General features: G+C 34.5%; 1 long non-coding RNA gene across 1 annotated transcript; it reads right to left on the minus strand.

Annotated features, from left to right (window-relative positions):
• Positions 1-1,088: 1,088 nt before the first annotated feature.
• Positions 1,089-25,551, minus strand: LOC149778768 (uncharacterized). Its single transcript, XR_016415543.1, has 2 exons — positions 25,281-25,551; positions 1,089-5,999 (listed from the first exon to the last, which is right to left on the minus strand). It is a non-coding gene; the product is annotated as an uncharacterized LOC149778768 (long non-coding RNA).
• Between the last annotated feature and the right edge of the window lie 1,552 nt (positions 25,552-27,103).

Genomic DNA, 27,103 nt, shown 5'->3' on the forward strand with positions numbered 1-27,103 from the left:
ACTATTTAAGTAATGCAGATTGCAGCTCAAGTCTGGAGAAAGATATATTACAAGCACTGAAAGAACATTATTATCATAGTTTTCAGTAGGAATGTACTAAAGGGCTGTTAAATCAAATGAAATAAAATTAATTCAATGTGTGGACTTTATATCAAATTAATATTTTAAAAAAGAAGAGGCAATCTTCATAACAAAGATTGTAATAATATTGTAACAAAAAATATTTTCCATATCTAGATAAAATATGTGCCTTCTGTAGCAATTAAAATTTTTTTAAAAAATCATAATTGAAAAGCTCTGTACAAAGTAAACATTATTTCTATTATTTTTGGTTCGCTATAAATTAATGATACTTATATAAAATTTGAAATACTGTGTACTTATCTAATTTTAAAATAGTTTATATTTGAACAGGAAAAACAAAGTTAATATTCTCTGAAATACAAATTTAAACTCATTATTTAAAATCTGACAACGCACAAATTTTATTTAGTACTAGGTCTGGTTGGCCAACAGACAGACACACACACATATACACACAAACGCGCGCTCGCGCCCGCATGCACATTTATTCTAAATATGTATATCAGCTGCCTAACTAGGCACTCAGTAATAAGAGTTTAGTGTTAGGACTGGTGTCAGGATAATGTGACTGGGTGGGACATGATGCTCCTTGTCTGCGGCATGATACCCCAGTGTTAGACACCATTATAAGCTGCCACACTGTATCCATGATAGTGATGTGACTGAATAATTGTTAAAGGTACATTACAAATCCAACTCACCAACACACACACTAACACATACACCAACACACACACTAACACATACACCAACACACACACTAACACATACACTTAATACACACATTTATTCTAATAAATAATTTTTACAATAAAACTAGTCATTGCATTGTAGCAGTGGTCCAACAGAAAAAAAGACCCCAAAACACAATGCTTATCTGCTTACACTACGCATGTCTAAGCAATCACGGCTTCTTTATTTTAATATGTAGTAAATAGGAAACTTTCACTTTTGTTGGATGCATAAGAGACCAAGACACCGTAAAAGAGCAACCAAAAATTAAAGAAGAAAACGAGATTTTATTTAACAAAACTGTAAAATGAATAGTTTCATCAAAATTAAGGCATGTTTAAAAACTCTATTACCCCACCAATTAAATATCTAAAGAATTCTTTAAAAAAAATGGACCATATAATTTCAGGGAAATCTGTTGAAAAACGATGATAGAAAATAATCATATACGCAGCTGTGTAAATTAATAACGCTTATTCCATATTTTAATGCAGATATCAGTATGTGATTTTCCATGTTCGACAACAATTATGCTTAGTACTTGCTTACAGATCGATTAAATCCTTCTTTGGCCTATATAACTTTGCCCCTTGTTTTCTTTTTTGAAACTCCTCTTTGTGCGACAATATCGTCCATTATCTACCAAGAGTGAGAAATTTTTAATGCACGACGAAGTAATGCTGGACCGGCTTGTTCCGTGCTGCCACCTATCGAATTAAAGGAATGTTACCGTGCTCTTGTCTAACTCGGAAGCTAGATGGTTCACTGATGATTAGATAACACATTTTCGCATTAAGACACATGCGAATTTATGTCTTCAGTCATTTTCTCCACCTTTCATCCAATTTTCATAAAATTGCATGTACCATCTGCAAGCTTACTCGTTAGTACATTGGTGAAGTGTTAAAGAAAGTCCAGGTCAGATTCCATGGATACCACCTTAGGGTACACAAAAATCACATTGACTGTAATCATTCCTGTGTAAACTTAATTTCTGTTAGAAAGCCTTCAGTATACCAAGGTCCCTTACGTAACGCTGTATGGCCATGGAACATGAAAATTTAGCTAAATTTAGCCCTGTCACTCCTGCTTACTGAATTTCTTTCTTTTTTGACGTTGGTTTTATGCTAGTAGGAAACAGTCACAATGTGGTTTCACATCGTCAAATACGGATATTGGGGTTTTTTGTATACAACTCGCCCCATACAGGACCTTGCCTTGAAAGTACCGTATGTATTTTTGTATAAGACGAGTATCTGCAAACTGCACAGACACATATCTGCCGTCGAATAACGCGCTTCAGATCTGGGTCGGTCCAGTTTGAAAGGAGTAATCAGTAGAACAACAGACAAACAAAGAAACTGATCTGCAGACGCATTATGTAACGGTAGATCAGAATCTATATTCTTTGCAGTTGGACTCCAGTTGTAAGCGAACACATATGGTACATCGTTAGAAGCTGACCTCGTTAAAACGCGGATCTCCTAAACCTCACTATGAGAATCCATTCCTATTACATCCATTCGCCTATGCGTAAGATACCAGGAAAGTGTTATAAAATAATGTTTGAAACATAACCCCCCGCAAAAACTGCGGTATACACATAAAACATAAGATTTAATGCATTCAAAATGGCTTGAAAATCCACTTGGATCATAACCAGTTCTTTATTAAAATTTGGCAGATATAGACGCTTGAAAGTTTCATATCCCAGTGTGATGAAGTTCCACGTGGAATAAAGATCTAGTACTACGATCATCAAGTTAATTATCATCAATGAACGGCAATCATTCCTGCAAGAAATTGGATACCTTTCTGATAAGACTGTTGATTTATTTAATTTTTTTCTTCCATGGAACCCCTTTCAAAATGTGTATACACTTTCTAATCTCGGTGCTTCCCGTATGCCTAAGTCAATAAACTAACCCTAACTACAACAAGAACACTTAAGATATTGGGAGCGTTGTAATGGTGGGTTTCATAAATAAAGCGTTAAACTGACGATAACATCTAAACTTATTTCAAAATTCTTTCAAGTAAAGCACGTCATTTTTAACTTTAAATTGCATATATCAAACTGGCTTTGCAGCTATGGGTCATAAACTCTTTTTTCAGTTTCAGGAGAACGTAAAATACGTGTTAAATTGGTGATATGGCGTTTAATTACTTGGAATTCTTACAGCGAAGCATGCCAGATATAACTGGAAAATGCATAAATCAGACAGGCGTCTTTGTTAAGTTAGTTTCTTTCAGTATTCAAGTAATCTTTTCCTATATCTTTATAAATCACTGTCCGTCTTGCTTAGTACATCTAATAAGATAAATGTAATTTAAGATAGTTTTAAATTTTCTGCAAAATTTCCAACAGAAAATCTTGAGAAGTGTATACAAATCCGTGTTACAAACGAATTTATATGGCAGGTCTTGATGCTAAATAAATGACTCTCCCATGTGAAATAAATAAATAAATAAATAAATAAATAAATAAATAAATAAATAGAGATACCATCATTTAAATTTGTAAAACTTGACTTTTCTTCATTTTCTATCGTTTTGAATACAATCTAATCAAAATTAAAAGAAGTGTTAATTCCGCAAAACTACACTCAGTCTTGCACGCATAACAACCTCTGCCCTAGTGCATATAGTTGCAGAACCAGTCAAATATTATTCCACTATAAGTGATATTGTCGAAGTAGTGTGCTCAGTTAAAAATTCAACACAGATAAGCTATTTGCTTGAATAAAAATTGATACAACTGTTTAAATAATAACGTTGGATTTCAATAAATAATATTGATACTCTCTCAACTATCAGATAATAATGAGTCTCTTGCCAGAAGTTAAATGTAGACTTCGACTAATAAAACAGCAATAAAGTAGACCTAATTTCATTCTATTTAGATAGCAATAATTTTATTTTTAATTTAAAAGAAAACCAATGTAGCTTGGATAAGCATGTAATGACTTGAGTTCTTGCTATAACTGGCAAGAATGACCAATTAGAAATTACTTCTCTGGCTATTAAACAAATTGTTCCAAAATTAAAACGTAACACAATGAAGCTTTGAGGTTATAAATTTAACAGTATCATTAGTAGCTAGCGTGTTTAAGGCAATCAACCTCAGGCCTACCCATTTCTCTTTCTATCATACTAGTTTCTCATATTTAATTTTATAGTAATTCTCAGCACCTTGCATGGGCTTCTAATATTTTCTTTTATTATTTTTATATAAATGAAGCAACTATAGTTCATTTTAGTCTTGATTAGAAAAAGAGAAACATCTCAGGTAAGTTTTATTCTGTTTGATAAATAGCTCTCGGTCACTCGGCTTTAACAAAAGAAAACATGTAACGTAACCCCGCTTTAATTTTGGCAAAATGAGGTATTATTCAGTTAAACCGACATTTTGTCCCATTCAAAATAGGATTGAACTGAGTTCATGGTTATGTCTTAAAGGCTTGAAAGGCCAATGAACTCTATTTAAAAAGCAACTCCTAAGATGCCAACTAAAAGTGGACATAGCGAACAAGTAGACATATAGATTAAAATGTATTGATTTAAACATAGGTGGGGTGATTTTTACTGGACCTTATATACATATTCTTGATGTTTAATGCAGTTGGTCATCCCGGAAGTTTTGATTATTCTGACCTCCTACCCCTAACCCCTCCCCACCCATTTTCTTAAGCAGCCGTCGCTGGCACGTTAGAAGGGGCCACGGATAGCTGATTGGTCTAGAGCGCTCGCCTTTACAGATCACTGACATCTCACCAATGCCTGCGTGGGTTCGAGTTTTGGGCTCGGTCAACGCGGGTATATGAGTAATTTGCCAGTAGCTTCCTGTTAGTCGGTGGTTCTCCCCGGTCTTTTCTCGGATTCTTCCTTCACCAAACATACTGGCTGCCATCTGTAGCCTATCATGTGCTGAGAAATGGCATTAAAACCCATAAAAGCATTAGAGACCATAATAGCAACTGACACGTTAGAAGTTCGACCCATTTGTACCATCGTACTCGCTTTTAAGTCGAGTTGAGCTGCAAACAACATGATCTGCCGTCTCAAATTGCGCCGGCAAATCAAGAGCTTTGTTGTTTGTTCTACTGATTGCTCCTAACAAACTGCACAGACCCAGAACTGCCGGCGTATCATGGGTCGAAAGATATATGTCTCTGCAGTTAGACTCGACTTATAAGCGAGTCCAAACGTTGGCTGGTTGCATAATACACCGGTATTTCCAAATTAATTGTATGTGATTGACTCTGAGTAAAAGCATTTGTTTAAGTGGGTTCTCCATGGCGACGGTTGCACCATATCTTGTTCGGATATCCTCTGATATGCAGCTTTTGAACTCCCTATATAATATAGACATTTACAATGTGTTTGATGTTGCTGACTAAGAGTTGTACACAATACAGAACACTTTTCTCACTGCTCCAAAGACTGGCTAGTGTCCAGCTCAATTTGTTGTGGGAGAACATGATACGATCAAAACTAGCAACCCCTGGTGACAGGAACGTCTCGATTTAAAATTGTATTTGCTCTCTACACTTGCCAGCAGATCTGCATTCCAGCTAAGCGGTTTTCAGTAGGACCTAGGGAATGAAAACAAAGTATCGACAAAGTGACCTTTCCGCAACTCCCTTTTGTCGATGGTTTGTTTCTCATTCTTTGATCTCTTTGTTGTGACTAATTTCTGTAGATTATTGATTAAAGTATCAAACCTGAATATATTAGTTACACCATGAGGCGCCGTAGTGGACGAAAGCTGGTCCAATGTGAAAGTTGCTGTTGAAATTTCGATGTCGTATGTCGAGAAATCCAATATGACGTGTTGGATCAAATTGCATGTCCTTAAAGTTCCATTTTCTAGATCGAGCTTTTAGATTTTATATGCTGAATTACAGAGTGATGGTTTAAAGTTCTATTTCCTATGTTGACGTTATACAGTGCATATTTTGAATTACACAGCGGTAATTGAAATTTAAACAGCATATGTTGAGAATCCCTAATTCACACGTTGTATGTAACTGTTTGTGATGAAAGTTTCATTTCATATGGCGAGTATTAAGATTTCACCTGTTGAATTTCACAGCAACGAGAAGCAGCCTTCTTGTTTAAAAAATAAACTGGTCCGTTCACGAGAGCGACCTCTAGCGAAGAAATTCATAGTAATTCTCGACCTGTGAATGGAAAATTTCAAAATGTAAATGCATGAAATGTAATGGCTCCTCGTAACTGAATACACGAATAATGTATTTTAATACTCGATATTATTTTTAATTGTTAAAGTGGCCATTGTGTAATGTTATTTTAAACACCAACACATTTTTTCACCATATAAAAATAGCAAGTCTGACAAGCACATTAAAATGTCCAATCACCGCTGTGTAATTCAACAGATGCAATCTAAAAACTTAACATATGAAATGGAACTTTCAGCACAATCAATGTAATTGAACATGTTAAATAGAAACTCACGACATATGATATTAAAATTTCAACAACCGCCGTGTAATTCAGAAGATACAATCTAAAACCTCGACATTGGACATTACATTTTCAACAAGCGCTGTGTAATTCAACATATTAAACAGTGGCGTCACTCGGGTTGGTGTCACCCAGTGCGGTAGCTCATGGTGTCACCCCCATGGTCCTCCTTCCGTAACAGACCATACAGAATCCTTAGTAATGTCATTTTTGGTGTCACCCCCTCTGATGGTGTCACCCGGTGCAGTCCGCACCCCCCGCATCCCCCTAGCGACGCCACTGCTGTGCCTGCTAGTCATGTATTTAACTATGATCGGTTATCCGCTTATGAAATCCAACTAGACCGAGCAGCGTGTGCTCTGTAAAATTTGCAATTTTTCATTTTGGTGTCACCCTTCTGAGATGGTGTCACCCGGTGCGGTCCGCACCCAGCACCCCACTAGCGACGCCACTGATATGAAATCTAAATACTCGACATATGAAATGGAACTTTCTACATAAACTCTTTGAACCAATATGTAAATTATGAAATCTCGACGTATGACATTGAAATTTCAACCACCGCCGTGCAATTCAAACGACACAATCTAAACCCTCGACATAGAAAATATAACTTTCAACCACTGCCGTTTAATTCAACAGATACGATCTAAAATATAGACCTAGAAAATGGAACTTTAAGAACAAGCATTTTGGATACAACACGTGAAATTGGAATTCTGGACATACGACATTAAAATTTTAACGGCAACGTTCAGATTGACCAGCTTTTGTCCTCATATTAAACAGCATTTAGGACTTTCCAGGATTCAAGTATCATCCGAAAATAATTATTTACATAATGGGTCTGACTTTAACAAGTGCAGACTGCTACGGAATATAATTCCTTTAAAGACCAGGAAGAAACTGTCGATGCATTTTTAAAGTTGCATTTAAGTAGAACTAAAGAACATGTTTCAGTTTATTTTTATAGATGCTTCTCGATTAGGTCACTAGCAGACGATATTTTGCCCATTTTACCTGGACGATGAACAACCTGGCAGTTTCTCCTATATGCGAGCACCAACATTTACCATTTTTAACAAGGCACATTAAAACAGTCAACTTATAAACCACAGATACAGAGACTAACAGAAAGCTTGATTCGCGTTCTGTTTATGTATGCAATTTTGTAAAAGTTTCCTCAGTTTCAACGAATTTATTGCAACTTCCAAACACCATATAAAATCAACGGTATATATGCCGGCTGACCACAAATATGACGGCTGATGATTCTTTCGGGAACTTAAAAAAAAAAAGGGGGGGGGCAAATATCAATAATAATAATAATAATAATAATAATAAATATTATTTATTAATCATTAATAATAATTAGTATTTAATTAGAAATAATTAATAATTGAGAGAACAGAACAGAGAGTAGCGTACAATAGTTCTGCATTTGTTTATAATATGTGTAAAGTTCATAAGCTGACACTACAAAATTCGTCTGCAGCCATGATGCCGACGCTAGATCACATGATCGGTTACACACGCTAAATTTGGCCAAATTAGATCCTTTTATTTATTCAATTTCACTTGTTCGTTGTGATTGCTGGCCTTCTTTTATACAAGTGTGAATATGATTTTCAACGTTAAATGTTGTATTCTTCATTTCGATACTAATCAGTGATCGGTCCTGATAATACTGTGTTAGTCATAAATTTGTAATTGATTCCAATCCGTGCTAACCATCTAATATTAAGTCAAGCTATAATGGCATTTGACAAACTTACTTAATCCCACCATTGATTGTCAATATCGCACTGTTCCCATAAATAAACAATTTTTGGATAATATTTGAAATATGATTTTAAAAAAGGATACAAAGAAATTTTAAGTGAAAAAAAAGATTAGTGGCATAAAAATTCAAAAATTAGTGGAATTATGTGAAGAGCATAATTAAACAACATGATTAACGCACTCACAAGTTTTGGAAAACCCACAGTATTACCAGGTGTCTATAGGAAACCACATAAATATTGCGACTACATCCCCGCCTGATTTTGACTGGTTTACTGATTAAAATCAATCAGCTGTCAAAGGTTATTACCGTGATCTGTTTTGACCGAATTAGACTGGATCTAAATCCTTAGTATTAAACATAGTCAATACTAGACTGCTATTTGGCTTTGACTGGCTTTAAAAGTGGCGACTGCTAAGTTTATTGTAAACTTTAAGCTTGTGATGGATTAGATATTTGGCTACTATCAGATTTCAGATTTAACACCGAGATAATAATTTAAAATAAACACAACGTTTAAAAAAAATTTAGAGACTTACATTTGCTAAAATCATTGTAAATTATTAGCCAGAAGGACATCTGGTCAATGGTTCCTTTGATTATAAAAATAAAAACATTTTTTTCCATGAAGTTATTATGGGAGAAAGTTGTGAAAAATATCAGAAACCTATAGGGAATGTATTAATTGGATTTTTTCTACTCAAAAGATCAAGGTGTCTGTACATTACTGCCTACTGCGCAGTTTAATATCAGCATGTTCTTAATATGGTTCAATATTTCTATTTTTATTATTATTATTATTACTATTATTATTATTATTATTATTATTATTTTTATTATTATTATTATTATTTGTATTATAATTATTATTATTAGTATTAGTATTAATTGTATTATTATTATTATTAATTGTATTACTATTATTATTATTATTATTATTTCTATTACTGTTATCATTATTATCATTATTTTCAAAGGGTAAATATTTTACGACTTCCTTATTTAAGACCAGGATGTCAAGCAAAGCAATATCATGATCTGAAATACCAGCTAATAAAATATGGGCGTACCCTAATTACTTACATAAGTCTAGTCGCTCCAAGAAAAATGTACATGCAGAACGAAGCACTGTGTAAATCACTTACTGTGATTAAGCCAGATAATAGGACTTATTTTGTTGTTCACGGCATATAAAGTGCTAGGCCTGTATATTTGTACCTGTATTTTTTGTTACATTAAGGAAGATCACCTTCATTGTAGCATAATTTGTGTTTGATTACAAAAATAAGGGGTTATCTAATACAATATCAATGTCCAAAAATAAAGTACGATATTAAAATCTTTGTCATTGGTAATACTCAAAATGACTAGCTCAAACATGAAAGAGAATTTGGATTTATTCCGGATTCATCTTCAAACTGGGCCAATATACCGATGTGTCTTTGTGTTCTAAGGAAATGAAATTGTTCCAGGAGTGCAAGATTACGAAGCATTTAATATAATACTTTTATTTTCAGCTCCAATAAACATTGCTGAGAATTTATGAATCCTTTTGCCTCATCCCGGCCTCCACATCCGGGCACTTTTCATTACAACATGAAATCCCTCTTGTGGAGTTAAAGCCGTTTTCCGCTTGCTGTAGTTGCATGAAATTGGAATATGTTAAACTTCAAAAGAGCTCCTATTAATTTGAGGAATGTGCATGTCATAACTCCCCTTGATTGACCTTTGCACATAATACAAATCAGATACAGATGTAATAGGACTAAATTTTCCTCCTAGACTTAACCCTTGATCTTTCATATAAGAAGTTTTAAGGTTTATGAGAGCAGTATGAGAGGCGGCTCAAATATAGAGTTATGGAGCCTAAGTTCATATATATTTATATATACCATTTTAGTAAAAGCGACATGTTATTTATTTCTCTACAATAAAAAGTGAAAATTCAAGAGATTCAGTATTGTGAATTAAATTCCAAACAATCCTAAGTGTTCTATCATAAGTCCAGAAATATAGAATAGTCCGCATGAATTCCAATGGTCTTGCATGTTCTGATATACCAAATTGATGCAGTCCTGAATATCTTTGAATAAGTTCACAATAATCGAAAACAGTGTGTTGGTCAATGAGCAGTTTAGTAATTCCAACGAATATATAAAATATATAATTCCTCTCGAACACAGTACAATATTACGATTATGACTGTTATAGAACAGGTATGAATTTTGTTAAAATGAAATTTCTATTTTTCGCATTTTCATTTGATCAATAAAGTAATAGAATGTGAAGATTTTCAACGGCAAAACCAAGTCTAACCGTATGCAAGACTAACTTTGAACTCTTGCTACATGAACAAGCTGTTTACAACTTTCAATCATGGACAAAAGTTAGTTCTGTAACCTCACACACACACACACACACACAAACACACACACACACACACACACACACGCACACACACACACACACACATACATACATACATACATACATACATACATTCATACATACATACATACATACATACATACATACATACTAGATAGATAGATAGATAGATAATCAATAGCAGACAATTCAAAGCATGGTCATACATATACCCATAGTGAGTATAAACTAGTGGCTTCTATAGAATTAAACCAAAGTTGGCCATCACCAACAAACTCATGCTGAAACAAAAGAGCTCATACATTATTAATACAAACACCGACATAGAGTTTGTCTTTCGCTCTTTCTGTTAATGCATGTTGCATGTTGCATTATATTTTTGTCGATATTCAAAGAAGTTATTTTAGCCGTCATACACATTGATGCTGTACAGTATTGTTTACAATTGGATTTTGTATTGGTACGAACTGCGTCAAATAGAAAGAGGTTGTAAGAAAAAAGATTTCACAAATAAAAGCCAGTCTAGACTGGGACCAAACATTTGAAATGTTTTATGGAGATGGTCATGATTTGCATTAGAACGTCTTTGACAGGACCAAAGTATGTGGTCAGTGTTCATAGGAAATAAAACTAAACTGACCTTTAACTGGAATGATCCGTAACAGCAGGTGCCTTTCAAAACAGTAAGTTGTTTGTCCAAAAGCACTGTATGTACTTTAAGTAGGGTCCAACTGAAATCAACATGCATCACAAACTGACGTCGCTAAATGTGTTGGCAAGTCGGGCTGAGTGTTGTTTGTACTAATCACTCCTAACAAACTGCATAGAGCCAGATCTGCCAGCTTATTATGCAAGTGCGGATCTGTGTCTATGCAGTTTGCAGATGGATCTTACGTATGAGCAAGTAAATCTGGTAGGTAACGAGTAAACAAACAGTTTCATACAAAATAGGAACACATTTTAAGGTGCAATTGTTGACTTGGACCAAATATCGTGGTCTAAAACATATTATTATTAGCAGCCATGGGCAAGAATTATCGATGGTTTTCTGCTAGTAGGGCCCATTCTGCGGATGCTTGAGTTTAGACTGGGCCTGATATTACCTTGTAGATACGAGTTAACAATCCCCGTCAGGTTTGTTCAACACCACCCCACCCCCATGACATACTGACTATTCTCAACACATTAATTTTGTCAATACCAGAGTAAACATTTCCAGAAATACACGTATAATTATGTCCTCTATCATTGTCCTAGACCCATGGGAATCTTTTCTAAGCATATGTATGTATGTATGTATGTATGTATGTATGTATGTATGTATATATGTATGTATGTATGTATGTATGTATGTATGTATGTATGTATGTAAACAAAATAAAATTCTGGAAAAGACATTAATTTCCAAAGGTTTTGACACAGTGCATTGCATTTTCTCCAATTTATTTCAGCCGTCATACACTTTGGGTACAGTATGGTATATGCCAGTATAGTCTATCAGAAGGGATTGATATTGGTACCAACTACGTGAAATAGAAAAAGCGATAATAATATTCTTATGTCACGTGTTTAGGCTCGAATTAACAGTAATACAAAAAAGAGTGAAAACAACAAGCTTTGAAAAAAATACAATAATTTATTTCCCTGGAAAAATTCTGTAAAAATGAAAAAAATATCAACTTACGGTTTTATAGAATCAAATCCAAAACTAATCCAAGAATAATCCACAAATAAATTTTTTAAGTCCTAATAATAAAATGTTCTACTGATTTCGCGTTCGAATCCCGACGAACAATCCAAGATGGAAGACGATGACGTATGCTGCAATATGTAGTGTTGTAGTCAGCAGTTCCTTGTAGAAACAATAATTATCACTCCGGTTTCTGATAGCTGAAAAATGTTTGTATTTAAAACTGTCCTTGTTCCACAATATTACACAAGCACACGTATTTTCCAGAAAAATAACATAATTAATCCTTTTGAATCCAAGCAATTTGAAATAACTCCAAACCAAGTAATTTGAAATAACTCCAAACAGTACAACACACAACTAACAGTTTAACAGGCCAGCATCTACTGAGATTAATTTTCCAAAATAGAGGCTATATGGTCTTCAAAAACGTAAACAAGAGGGCACGTGATCATCTTCTCAAGGCAAGTACCTGTTATAGGTCATGTACACCCAGCGTGACCCTGACGAAAACCAATCATTTTACTCTAAGAAATAAAACATTAAAAAAAATTGTTTACATCTTAAAAACAAAGTTCCCATCATGACTTCGAAAACAACCAATCATTTAAAATAATATCAACACCTGGTGTTTATACACTAACAATCAAGGTCAAACTATTTTCTGAAAAAAAGTATCATCTCTAGTGAATAAATTTACATTACAATATCATGTAATAAAAATATTAAATTTTGTAAAAAAGATTAAAACTGACAAACAAATAAATTGAAATAAATATATATTAAATCAGATACAATTAAATCAAATATACACAACAATATAAATAAATAGTGAATTAGTTTGCTTAATACTGGTGATATACAGTTTTAGTAATCCCCATTGCTTTACTTGGCATATATTCCGAAGTGGTCTGGCATACATTTATAAGTAGTCTGGCATATATTTTAAAGTATTCTACTCTGGAAATACTTTTCTGATGAGATCTTAAGTGGCAGTTTGGGTCTGGTTTTGTTCTTGCCGCAAGACTTTAATGTTTCACAAAGCCGTGAACAATTAAGCCTCTTAAAAACAAATGTACTCTAGTTGGCTAATGAGGTACTTGTTGATGTTTCTCGGAAAAGGTCTACGTGTAACAAAGTGCACCCCAAGCCTGTATCCTGAAAACAATCTATCATTATGGGGTTGTTTAGACTTATATTTATTTCAATTATCAATAAACGAGTAGAACCGGTCTTAAGATAACACCTTTAAGAACCGCAAGAAAACAAGTGGTCCTTTAGTACAGGCTTTTCAGTATCGAAAGTATCACATTTAAAATCAGTGAAGATTGAAGTCTCTTAAGACAGGTGGTCCTTAAAAGACGGTTGGTTTATAACAGTTTAGGCTAATTTCTTTTTCGTCAATTCTCTTATTCTTCACGGTATCTGCACCACGTAGATAAGCCCTTCGGCAGTTGTTTATAGACACGATGAATATTTTATTGAACATGTTTGGGGGGAGGGGGTATAACGTATTGATAAGGAAACGATGTTTGTGTACTCGAATGTTAAACCTAACTGTAAATGTAACTCACAGAGGTATGTGAACAGCACTGTACAACCCAACTGCTTTGTGCGAACGTCAATTTCTAGATTAGACTACAAGAAGGAAATGTCGGAACAAAAATATAGCGTGGTTTGCTAGTACCAATATTAGTACCCATATTTCTAGGACGAAGGAATAAAACGATCCTATTAACTGGGTAGGGGCTTTTTCAGCATATCGTCATAAAGTTTGACGATGTTCCATACATATCCAGAAATAAATTAAACAGTCCTCTTATTTAATATCAGAATTACTGAAATTTATTGTAAAAATACCTGCAAAATACAGTTTACTCTCTTCATCTGATATTTTCTTTTGGATCGTCCGTCATATGAATTTATCTAATAACTACTTCCGGTTTCAGACTCGTCTTCTCGTGTGCCATATAAAGGCAATGCATTCTTATTGGGTAACATAAACAGATCGTACTTAATATAGCTGCACTGAAAAACGTATCGTAGAATATCCAAATATAATATAGCATGCCTTAAATGGAAAACGATATACCGGGAGAATCTCGTGTTATCCGTCATGGAAAGCGAAACACCGCGAGAATCTCGTGTTATCTGTCATTGCGGACAAAGTACGATTAGCGTTAGCATGCCAATATATTTGACCTTACAAAAGCTTAATATTTTTTTTTCATAAGCCCAAAAACTCGTAAAATACATAACTCGACATAGGAAGCAGATTGTAATTCGAGTCATCTTTTTGTCTTTAAAGTAGTTTTACTAGTCCCATTGAAAGGTTTTGGATCACTTTGAAGCTTCCACGTGGTTTGCCTTGCAAACTGGCAAAAGTACAAAACAATGAGAAAACAATGTAATATTCTCGCTGCAGCATGTTAAGTTGGTTATTGTGAACTACCTTTGATACACGGATCAAATAAACCGAAGGACACCTGTATTTTTCAAATCTTGTGGCATAATTCGCGTAAATAGAAAATCGGTAAACTATAGTTTTGTTCTTTTCTGCAAAACAATACTTGCATGTTGTTTTTGTGTGATATATCGAAAGGCAAAACACTTTCAAGATGTATTAGCTCCCTGGAGACTAAATGCTTAAGATCCGTCTCAGATATGGATAGATAAAACGCCAGACGTTAAGACTGTCTCACCATGCCCCTGCTGATGGATTTATTACTGGTCCACTGCAAAGAAAAGAAATCAAAAGGCAAACGTACCAGTCCGGGTTAAAATATAAACTGTACATAACCAAGTACTAGTTCGCCATCTGGAAAATGTCACCCAATGTCATGAATATTAAATACTAAATTTATAAATGTCTGTGTTTGTCTGTATCTTTTCCTTGCTTTATCTGTATGTGTGTCTCAGCCGGTTCTCGCCCACCCCACCCCGGATCCGGCCCTGCCAAAACAAGCTAGGAAATATCTCCTTTTTCTTTTACCCATCCTTACACCAACTAATTTCGCTTTAATTATGCATTCAAATAGTTGTCAATATGGATATATGTAAATTTAGTGAATGAATGTAGATAAGGGATTAATATAATTTTGTAATCGTTTTTTATTCAGTTGCCGAAGACACTGACAAAATAATAATATCTCCTAACACTTTTATTGGAGATAAGGTCACGTGGCCTGCTCATGCATATTATAAACTGTTTAGCAACGTCTACGTCCAGAAACGCTAGTGCTAGATTTATATAAAATAGTACAATGTCACTGAAATTAGCAACGATGAACTAAATAGCTAAAGTACTTTTCCAGCAAATGAGGACGTATTTGTTACACCCCAGCCCCATGACATACACACAAAAAGGTGATCGGTTCAGACAACAAGTATGTTATCCTAAAATATATATGGTGCAATCACTTATATAAGGTACAATAAAGGTGACAGCTTTAAAAAGTCATGAATCTGCCTGCTTCCACCCGGACTACAACTGACACTGACAAAAATATATATATCAGTAGAATTTTATTTTTTGTTTATTGAGCAATAATTGGTTTTTGTTTGTTTGATTTTGTTTGTTTTAACAACGCTTTTAACACTGTTGTGGTTATATTACGCCGAAGACATGTTAAGTTAAGAGCCTTCCTCAAGGACACACCGAGACTGGGCGGGTATCGAACCCGCGATCTTTTGTATACGGGGGGGGGTGGTATTTTTTTAATGAATTCATTTCGTGATAAAATGTGTTCGTAAATGAGTAAAATAATTACTACATATGCCATGCTTTAAGTTGGTGACTGTCTCCTTCAGAAATCACATATCCACGGCAAAGAGAAATCCTCGAAATCTGGTATCGCGAGCAAAAAATGATGTAGTTGCTAAACAGCAAGCATATTCGGAAAGTTTAAAGGCGCCAGAATGAAGCGAAGCAATTAATCAAATATACCATAATCTTACGCAATTGATAAAAAATTCCTCCTACAATCTGGTAATGTAAAACAAACAACATACCGTATCTTGCAAGAGCTACCACAGTGCCCTATGTTAGATAGGCAATCTGGTAATTACATCATTAAAACTTGGAATATCTTCATTGCCTAGATAGATATTGTTGCTGTATATTACCGTCAAGTACACGAGGCAAACAATAAAAGTACTTATGTAATTCTGCAGCGCATTCCTGGAACTATCTGAAGCTTTATTGACATAAAATAGATGATACAATTATGCAATACATATTTATACTAAATATAGTTCTAGACGATAATTTTTCGTCGCTGAGAGTGAGAGAGAGAGAGACAGGCAGACAGACAGACAGAGACACACATAGAGACAGACAGAAAGACAGATAGAGACAGAAACAGAGAGAGAGAATTTTCAAGTCATATCAGTTGATCAGGCATGAAGTAAAATTTATATTACAAAAACATTCAAGAAATGTAATAAATGCAGGCCAAGATAATATGAAACGAATATAACAAACATTTAAGGAATACCTTTTAAGGAGTATAACAAACTTTTAAGGAATACCTAGCCCTTTATGACCGTTGGTTATTTAACACAAAATCTTTCAAATTTGCCTTCAAGACATTAGTAGCTGATGCAACCTGAAACAATGTATATACAGACTGGTTCACGGACATGGCATAATTTTAACCAAAACAGAAAATTGCAATTTAAAACCAGTCTTAACTTCCATTTTCATTCCGTGATGATTCAACAATAAGCTTCAATTAAAAATATAAAATTCCACCAGCTTAAAATAAGAAAACAATTGAATCGCTTAATTCTTAAAAATATCAAAAGATAATGAAGGGCAAAAGAGATTGTATAGGTTAGACGTTGTTTTTTTTTTCTTCTTCTTAATATCTATTTACACTCTTGCTGCAATGCCAAATGACGCTGTCCCCGCAAACTGATGCTTAAGTCCGATCATTGAACATTTGTGATCAGCGAATACATTGCTCATGTTAACTATCTACTAAACTATCAAATTCAATTGTGAAAAATATTATAAAATCCACATCCATTACTATTATTTATATTTGCATTTACATCTAAATAGGAGAGTAGTGTAAAAAGGTGTAAATATGGTACAATAAGTTAGAAGAAAAAACAAAACATACAACCATTTTACAAAAGTTTCATAAAGACCAGTGTTACTAACAGCCATGTGGAAAAACACTTCAGCCAGATGCAGACAGCAAAAACAAAAAACCAAAAAAAACCACCACATAATCAGACAGTCATCTGGTTTGAAATCTACTGAGGAAGTAAAAAAAAAAGTATCCTACTCTAAAAAAAAAATCCGTGCACATGTTAATTCCAAAGGATATTTTATCTGCCATTGAGGGTCACTGTTCACTGACGCTGACGTTTTTGTTGGTAATTAGTCAAGGGTATTTTGCTATATATTTGTGATACGGTTTTGTGCCACTGCAGATCAACAGAGTTTGGTAGTAGATTTGATTGCTTGATATTCGAACAAAGACTGCTGTCCCATTTTCACTTGCTCTGACTTGGTGAAGAAAACTGTGAATCTATAAGGAATTGTGGCATTTTAAAAGGCTAATTAATGTCAGTTTTACTGACCTTTCCTTCGCCTCTAATCGTTACCAAGCGCTGTTTACGTCTAATATACAACTTTCCACACCATAAATGACACTCGTTGCCATAACAGCTAAGCCATTACTATGGCAACTGTTTTTGTCAAAAGGGGGCTTGTCAATTGTTACGATATTAAATTACTCTTGGCAGAAATGGGGACAGTACATATTCGTGGCATATTTGTATTTACGATGGAAAGGGTAGTTTTGGTCAGGTAAAGTGATATTAAACAAATAACAGTGGCAATAGTTCAAACTTGAAGAACTTGTTTGTGGTTCTTTTAATACAGTAGAAGAATACCGTGTTTACAACGTGTAAATTAGAACACTTGCAAGAACTGTGCAATATATATAAAATTTATGTCATCCCGAAGAATTATCATATTTTTGTAATGGCATATAAATGTAGCTTTATCATCAAGTTTATAAGTTTCTAACGTTAATGAAAATGTACGGCATGTTCGTATTTTTCAAACAGAAGCCCCAAATAATCTTGTGCTCTGCAACAAAAATGTTGCTAACTTAATTATATTATTATATTATGTATACTGAACATTATAATAAGTATACTTAGAATATATTAAGACATTAAATTTTAATTAATAATTATGGCATGCTGTTATATTGGATCTCGTTAGAAATAATAAATCTGTTTTATTTATTAAAAATATCAATATGCATATAGAAATTGATAATCTTCACCCACACCCACACCGATATATATGTCAAATTATGATACCCAGTACTAAACTACATTAATGACATGATCTACATACTAAACTACACTAATGACATGATATACATAATACATTACACTAATGACATGATCTACATACTAAACTACATTAATGACATGACCTACATACTAAACTACACTAATGACATGATCTACATACCAAACTAAATTAATTATATGATTTACATACTAAACTACAATAGTGACATGATCTACATAATAAACTACACTAATGACATAATCTACATGCTAAACTACACTAATGACATGATCTACATACTAAATTACACTAATGACATGATCTTCATACCAAGCTAAATTATTTACATGATCTACATACTAAACTACACTAATGACACAATCTACATACTAAACTACATTAATGACATGATCTACATACTAAACTACACTAATGACATGATCTGCATACTAAATTACACTAATTACATGATCTACATACTAAACTACACTAATGACATGATCTACATACTAAACTACACTAATGACATGATCTACATACTAAACTACATGAATGACATGAGCTACATACTAAACTACACTAATGACATGATCTACATACTAAACTACACTAATTACATAATGTGCATACTAGACTAAAATAGTTATACGATATACTTAATGGCCGACACTATAATGTTTAGTATAAGTTGCCGGTCTCTTTCCTGACATCTTGGTCATTGACCATTACATCATGTTGAAGTGTCAAACTGGTTGAAGAATTATCCTAGGTTCGGGAGTCCTGTTTCTTTCGTGTGCCAGAGTTAAATGCATCCTTAGATACAATATGGCACCCATAGTTAAGTGCATCCTTAGATACTACGTCAGACACAGATTTAACTGTATCCATAGATGCAATATGGGAAGCATAGTTAAGTGTACCTTGGATACAAAGTGGGACCAAGAGTTCAGGCCCGGCCCTAGGGCAAGGCGGCCGAGGCAACCGCCTTGGGCCCCACGCTTTCAGGCAATGCAATTCTTTTGCTCGGGGCCACGCATGCTGCTTTGGGCACTGCACATACTAGGACCGTGCCTTCCAGATTTAAATGTATCTTAGATACAGTGTGGGACCCAGAATTAATTGTATCCATAGATACAATGTTGGACCCATAGTTAAGAGCTTTCCTCTCTGTTTGGTCTATAGACTGCAATTTATAATTATGATTTCATGAGCATACTTTGCATTTTTAGATATAAATATTAATCCAGTGGGTTTTTACTTGTAACTGAATATTCAATTCGGCTTGCCAAGCGAGCTTTGTGCACCATGTGTCATTGCCTTTTACACCGTTCAATATCCTTGGGGGGGGGGGAAGCACGTGACTGAGTGGGTTTGGTTGCTGATGCGCGAGAAGTCGGCCACATATTATGTTACTCAAGGCAGAGACTTCTGCTTGAGACGAATGATAACTGCTATACCTAGATGATTATTTTATGTCATGCGTCGTTTCTATGTACCATAAATACGTAATTACGCGGATCATTGATTATTCTTATGCAAATGGTACTGTTCTGACAACGAGAAATAAACATAAAGTTCATTCGTTTTAAACCGTTTCAACTGATTCCTCCGGTCAATCGAACGTTTAAAGGTCACTGGCCACCTATATTTTACAAACGTGTGATATTACTATAGTCATAAAAAACGCATTTGTTAGGTATGCACACCATACATATGGTTAATTAGACTTAAAAATCGGCTTTTTTAAATGAATTTTTTTTATATTCGGCAATCTCCATAACCTATCGTTAGTTTGCGCGTGCCAAAAACGGATATGACGTACATTTATCCCTTCTATTCAACCTAGCCATTGAAGTGTTTAATATCCCCACGTAAATGGCTATGTAATTAATACATCTTACAAACGTGCTTTTATACAGAAAATATAGTGCACTGTGTTGCATATGGATGTAACCAAATGAGTGATCATGGTACAAAAGGGTTCTTTCTTTTTCCGAAAGACCCTATTTACCAGAAAAAAGGGGATTGACGCTGTGGATCGAATAGGGTGATGGATGGGAAAGTTGTACAATTTATGTCTGATTATAGTAAATTTGGCCCAAAACAATTCGGACCAACTTAACAATAATTTGAATAAGTTCTTTCTCTTCAAACAACAAGTAGATACTATATATATATATTGTAACGGCCAAGCTAGGTCCTGATAATACTATCTTGGAGTATCGCACCAGGGATGAGTATGCTTCTTATCAGCTGAAATAACTGTGATGTGCCTAGTTTGATGGTTACTAGCTGACTGACCTCTCTCAAGCAGCCCACAAAGCCTTATATACTCCTGACAAAACCCACAAAACCCACAATATCCACAAAATCCACAACGCCCACAAAACCCACAATACTCTCAAACCCACAAAACCCACAATCCTTGTTGGAATATTCAAACCAGCATACACTAGTATTGCATGTGTATATTTAGTTAATTTTCACAGTGATTATTTATGTAAATTACCAGCTGGATATTTTACACATTGCTACATTGCGATTGAATTGCCATAAGTAAAAACAGAAAAAGAAGAAAAATCAGTTTTGTATTTCGCGGCACATACCGTGTTAGTCTGTTGCTCATAGCAATGGTTCGGAAACCGTGTTATGCACTCTTACAATATTACCGAGGTAGACCGCATGAAAGGGTAGTCAACAGTTATATGTACCAAAGAAATAAAGAAGAGGAAAAACAAACTTAAATGCGATGACGTATACAAATGAAACATCAGGGACTATAAACACATTGAGTATGTAGTGTACAGTCTTAAGCGGTTAACTAGAAATAGGCATTAATCGAATTATCAAAGATGCCAGCCGCCGGCATGATACTCCCTATCTTCGCTATCACAAAAACACGTAGACTATACCAGCTAACTATTAATCGACAAGTAAACAAAACACAGGATCCTAGAAAATAGTAATGTCAACTCATTTGAGCAATTCATTGCTAATGCACTGATTTATAATTATAAAATAAAAATCCAGACTGAATTGGACGGCTTGTATGAATAGTGTTTACCGTATATACGCATGCATACATCACTCCCTAAATGCATTACAATATATATATATATATATATATATATATATATATATATATATATATATATATATATATATATATATATATATATATATATATATATATATATATATATATATATATATATGTGTGTGTGTGTGTGTGTGTGTGTGTGTGTGTTATGTAGGACAAAATGCTTTTGATAATTATTAATGGTTGTAAAATGTAATGAGTTTTAGTAAAGAATTTAACAAATTTAAACAAACTATACTATCTAGATATTCTGTAAAAGAAAATAAATCATACTTCGTAACGTATGAGAGAAAACACAAACTGACATATCTTGCTCATTCTAATTAAACTATATATATATATATATATATATATATATATATATATATATATATATATATATATATATATATATATATATATATATATATATATATATATATATATATATATATATATATATATATAATGCTAAAGAATATATGCATCTGTACAACGACATTCTCAATTTAAGTCTTTGGTAAAATTTTCAATATTGATTTATAAACAATATTACTCTCGGGAAGACGGTTGGTTGCTTTGGTGAACAGGAAGTGGATGCAATGAAAGGGGCAATGATGAAGTTGCTTGATACACAGTGGAAGATATTTCTATTATCACGGGCATGAATTCGTCAGGTGTTTTTAATAGACTGAAATAACTATTGTTCACATTTTTACACATTATTATATGTTTATATATATAAACATCTACTCGCCGAATATCACTAGGATGGCTAGAGACCTTTGAATGATACAGTTGACGCAACCTGGATTTACATTTTTGAAACCAATCCAAGAGAAATAAATGAAGTCTGAATCGCAGAAAACAATTAGAGACCACAAATCGTTCCCGGTAGTATGACGGTCTTGAGAGTTTAATATTCAATTATTTTTAGTTTTGCTTTGCTATTCAAAAGTTTTGGTCGTCCAGGTGCCTGTGATGACTCTGCTAGTGTCACTGGACATTTTTATGCATCCAAAGTGTTGCCAAAAGTTGTGGAACACTACCAAGCCACCCGTCATTACCCGATGTGTCCATCTGCTTCATGATAACTAAAAGGTGCATACATTTTCCGTCATTGCAGACTTCCCGTAGGAGTACAGCGTACAAATGTTACCACATCATCCAGACAACCCTTGTAGAGCAGCTCCAAGAAGAATCGCTGAGAGGCAGACGATTTGAAAGCCGCAGTGCGGATGAAGTGTAGTTATCCAGTGTATGCACAACATACCCAGAAGTGAATATGAAATGGCCTTGAATAACTGTAGAATCAGCCTGCGATAGTGTGTAGATGTGCACGGGAAGTACTTTGAGGAGATGTACAGACATACTCTTCACTAATTTATTATACATCAGAACTTTTTAAACTCCCCTCGTACTATGTTCGCAATGATATGTCATGTATGTTGATATTTACCTGGCTATCTCACCTGTGGCAAGTATTATGGCAGTTAATTTTTTATTATTTTTAATATTCTTAACGAGCACGTGCGATCCAAGTGCGTTTATTCTGGCACCAATTTAGGCTGCTACACTAGTATTCGACATCGGTACCACGATTTCACAACCATTATTTTGTCGTGGAAATTAGAAGAGTAAAACTGAATAGTATTAACTAGAACAAAAATTCATGACAAGACGTGAATATTAAGACCAAACGAAAATAAAGATTCAAACCATGTTAGCCCCCCTCCCCCGCTCTTATTTGCTACGATTACGAGGACTGATTTCACAATAGGAATACGTTCGTGTAACTTAATTTCGATTTAGATATTAGTTGGCACAAAATTATTATTATTATTTCATTTAATGGTTAACCTATTTCGTATTGTAATTAAAACAAAATATAACTGACACTATTGTAATTAAAACAAAATATAACTGACACTATTTTGATTAAAACAAAATATAACTGACACGGAGACCCTTAATGCGGTTGTTTATAGTTTTTTTATGAAAATCCGAAAAAATATCAACTGCGATATAACTTAAGTGCAAATATTGGACAGTTTCATGGAATTTTGTTTTTGAATACAGTACGAAAAGAGTGAAAATATAATGAGAAATTCACGTAATTTAAAATGTGTTTCAAACATATTTACATAATTGTTTTTCGACATATTGATAAAACTTCCAAATCGTTTTCAAGAACATGAAGAGAAAAGCAAGATAAATCTGCTGTTTTCTCAGAAGAATTTATTGACGCATGAGAAAATGCGACATGAATATAGAGTTGTCTAACTACAGGCCCGGGGGGGGGGGGACATATTTTTGGTGTGGCTCACGCTTATCCAGAAATTCAGTTCAGTAATTATAGTACAAATGCTTTAATATATGTCATGTATGGTCCACGAACTTTACATTTTTGTTGCATATAATCCATGGCGTTGAAGATGATTGAATACCCTGAAGTGTTAATGCGTTTGATTTTTGCATGCGTTAAAGTCTAGCTTAGAGTTGCTTTAATCAGTTTTGCCACATCAGTCAGCTTATTTCACTACAAGGCATAGATAGATGAACGAAGCCAGTAATGTCATATTAAACAGTATTAGGTTGTGTGACTTAAATAACCACGATATGACAAAATACGATATTAACTCATTATAACTGAAATAAAACCTGTAAAACTCAATAATTCTCCCTATGTTCAAAACCTTATTAACTCCTTATCTACGGATTCTGTAGGATTCTAGTGTTTTAATTTCTCCACACGCCTTTTTCATGTAGACAACAAAGGAAACATTCTTTATACAACAGCTGTGTGAACCACGTTTTTGTACCGATGTTTAGGAAATGTTTATTTTTTATTTAAGGCAAATAACCATCTATATGTAGCAGCCATGTACATATAATGATATGTGTGTGTATATGTGTGATTTGGATTTTTAACGTAGCTTTAAAAAAAACATTTCAGTCATATCGCTTCAATGTCTGCAGTGTGGCTGTTTATAATGATGTCTAGCACTGGGGCATCATGCCGCAGACATGTAGTATCATGTCACATTATCCTGATACCAAGCCGACAAGTCCTAATACTAACCTCTTAATGCTGACCACCTAGCGAGGCAGCTCTTAGTACCATTTTTATACGTCTTTGGTATAACTCGACCGGGGTTCGAACCCGCTATCTTCCGCATCCAAGGCGGACGCTCTAACCACTAGGCCACCGGAGCGGTCATATAAAGGTAAAGCAAAACAGGTCACATTAAAAATAATGTAAATTATCATATTTTAGCGTTATCATATTTTAAGGATTGACATAAACTCCGCATATTCAGCAGAAAAATATTGTGACAATCCGATCCAAAGTACTGTATTATGAACTTTGATTGTTCATGAATTTAGATTGTATCATGAACTTCGATTGTATCACGAACTTCTTTTAGATATATGTTTCATATTTTCTTGAATTCTGTATCCTTACAAAACTCGAGAATGCGCATTTGCTAAAAATTTGCTGTGATCTGCAGGACATCAAATATATAAAATTTTGTGAATAACGACCAGCAGCTTTCAAAGATTGAGTCTAGCTGGTACTTTGAGTTGTAATTACATGCAAACTGAATTATACATTCATTCTGTGTTTTTATTTGCTTCTTGACTTGATATTTCCAAGGTTTATATAATCGAAAGGAAAGCAAAATTCACCGACTTAATTATTTTATCTTACCTGAGAATGGTTGAGTATTTCTGAGGTTTGCCGTCCAAGAACACTAAACATCTGTCAGTACACTAACCATTCGTGTCAATGTATATAACAGAAATCAATGTCAATTTAAAGATAATTTTCTTCCATCTCAGCTAGATTATTATCAGGTAATAGAATTTACTCCATAGGCCTCAATTAGTATCCTGTATTGGGAAGAAAGCTTTCAACCCTTCAATAACTGCATTATCAAAGTTCTTCCCTCCGTTTTCGGATCAAAGCAAGATGCTCGGAGGCAGATAGATTCTGACTGCTTCCAGAATCTTAATATCGTTTTCGCATGAATCATCCTAACAACAAAGAGCCATGCACAGACTGTTTTTTCAACTGTATAGAATTTCATAACGGATACAGACGACAGGTTGTATCATTAGAGATTTACAAATGAAACAAATGGAGATATAACGGAACTGTGTTTCTGCCCACAAGCATCAAACGCTCGTTATTTGTTATATAAAACTGTATTGTTCTTCGTGCATCATTCAAATAAAATGAATATTTCTTATAAACATGCCACAAGTAAGGAATTTATTTGACTGAACAAAATAAAGGACTGATTAGGCCTTTAAGGGTACAAAGCCTTGGTGTTTGTAAAATTCACAAGTGTGCGGCATATTTAAAGAGAAGGGAAGAAAAGATTATTAGAAAAATAGAAATCATAGGTGGAATAACTTTGAAATAAATGGGCCAACAGTTAAAAGATCGAAAGAGATATAATTTTTGAAATAAAATCCAGATGTTTCGTCCACCTTACTTCAGAATCACAATTAAGCACCACGTTTAAGCAGAGTGTCCGTCCAGGATAAAATAGGAGTATACTAAAAGATCGATAAATTCACAGGTAAGTTAATGACAACGACAAAGAGAGAATGGACATACCACTACAACCACCACCCCAAACATTAGCAAGATTGCATTGCATTCCCCTCAGACTGGTGTATAAAATTCAACAGAAACTTCCAAAACTAAGCTGGGCTGCTCTGAAATATAGGACATAGCTATTGACAAAAACTAAAAAGGATGGAAGCGAGACAAGTTTAGGGACACAAAATCTTTTCATAAGTTTAAATCTGTCATCGACTCACGGTAAGGAATCTAATTGCGATATTTATCTACATATATTATTGACAGTACAATGTGCGTTTAGTACGTGTGAAAATTCATGGATAAAAAATGAGGGACAACTGTTTTGTTACAGCTAATCATAAATTCACAAATACAAGAGAGAGAGAGAGAGAGAGAGAGAGAGAGAGAGAGAGAGAGAGAGAGTGAGAGAGAGAGAGTGAGTGAGAGAGAGAGAGAGAGTGTGTGTGTGTGTGTGTGTGTGTGTGTGTGTGTGTGTGTGTGTGTGAGAGAGAGAGAGAGAGAGAGGTGACTTAATCCTCTGATAATCGTCATTTGTTTCTGTTACTCTTTCAAACTACGTGTACCGCTCCGCTGGCCTAGTGGTTAGAACGTCTGACACTGATGCGGGAGGTCGTGGGTTCGATCCCCGGCCGAGTCATACCAAAGACTTACAAAAATGGTACTAACAGCTGCCTCGCTTGGCGCTCAGCGTTAAGAGGTTAGTGTTAGGACAGGTCGGCCTGGTGTCAGGATAATGTGCCTGGGTGGGACATCATGCTACATGTCTGCGGCATAATGCCCCAGTGCTGGACCACTATAAACTGCCACACTGTAGCGATATGACTGAAAATTTTTTAAAACTACGTTAAAAATCCAAATCACACACACACACACACACTCAAACTTTGTGCTCTAAAAAAAAAAATTACTGCGCAGCATGA

Source organism: Sinohyriopsis cumingii, chromosome 17 (assembly GCF_028554795.1).
Source record: "Sinohyriopsis cumingii isolate HCF-2022 chromosome 17, ASM2855479v2, whole genome shotgun sequence".
Classification (NCBI taxonomy): Eukaryota; Metazoa; Mollusca; class Bivalvia; order Unionida; family Unionidae; genus Sinohyriopsis; species Sinohyriopsis cumingii.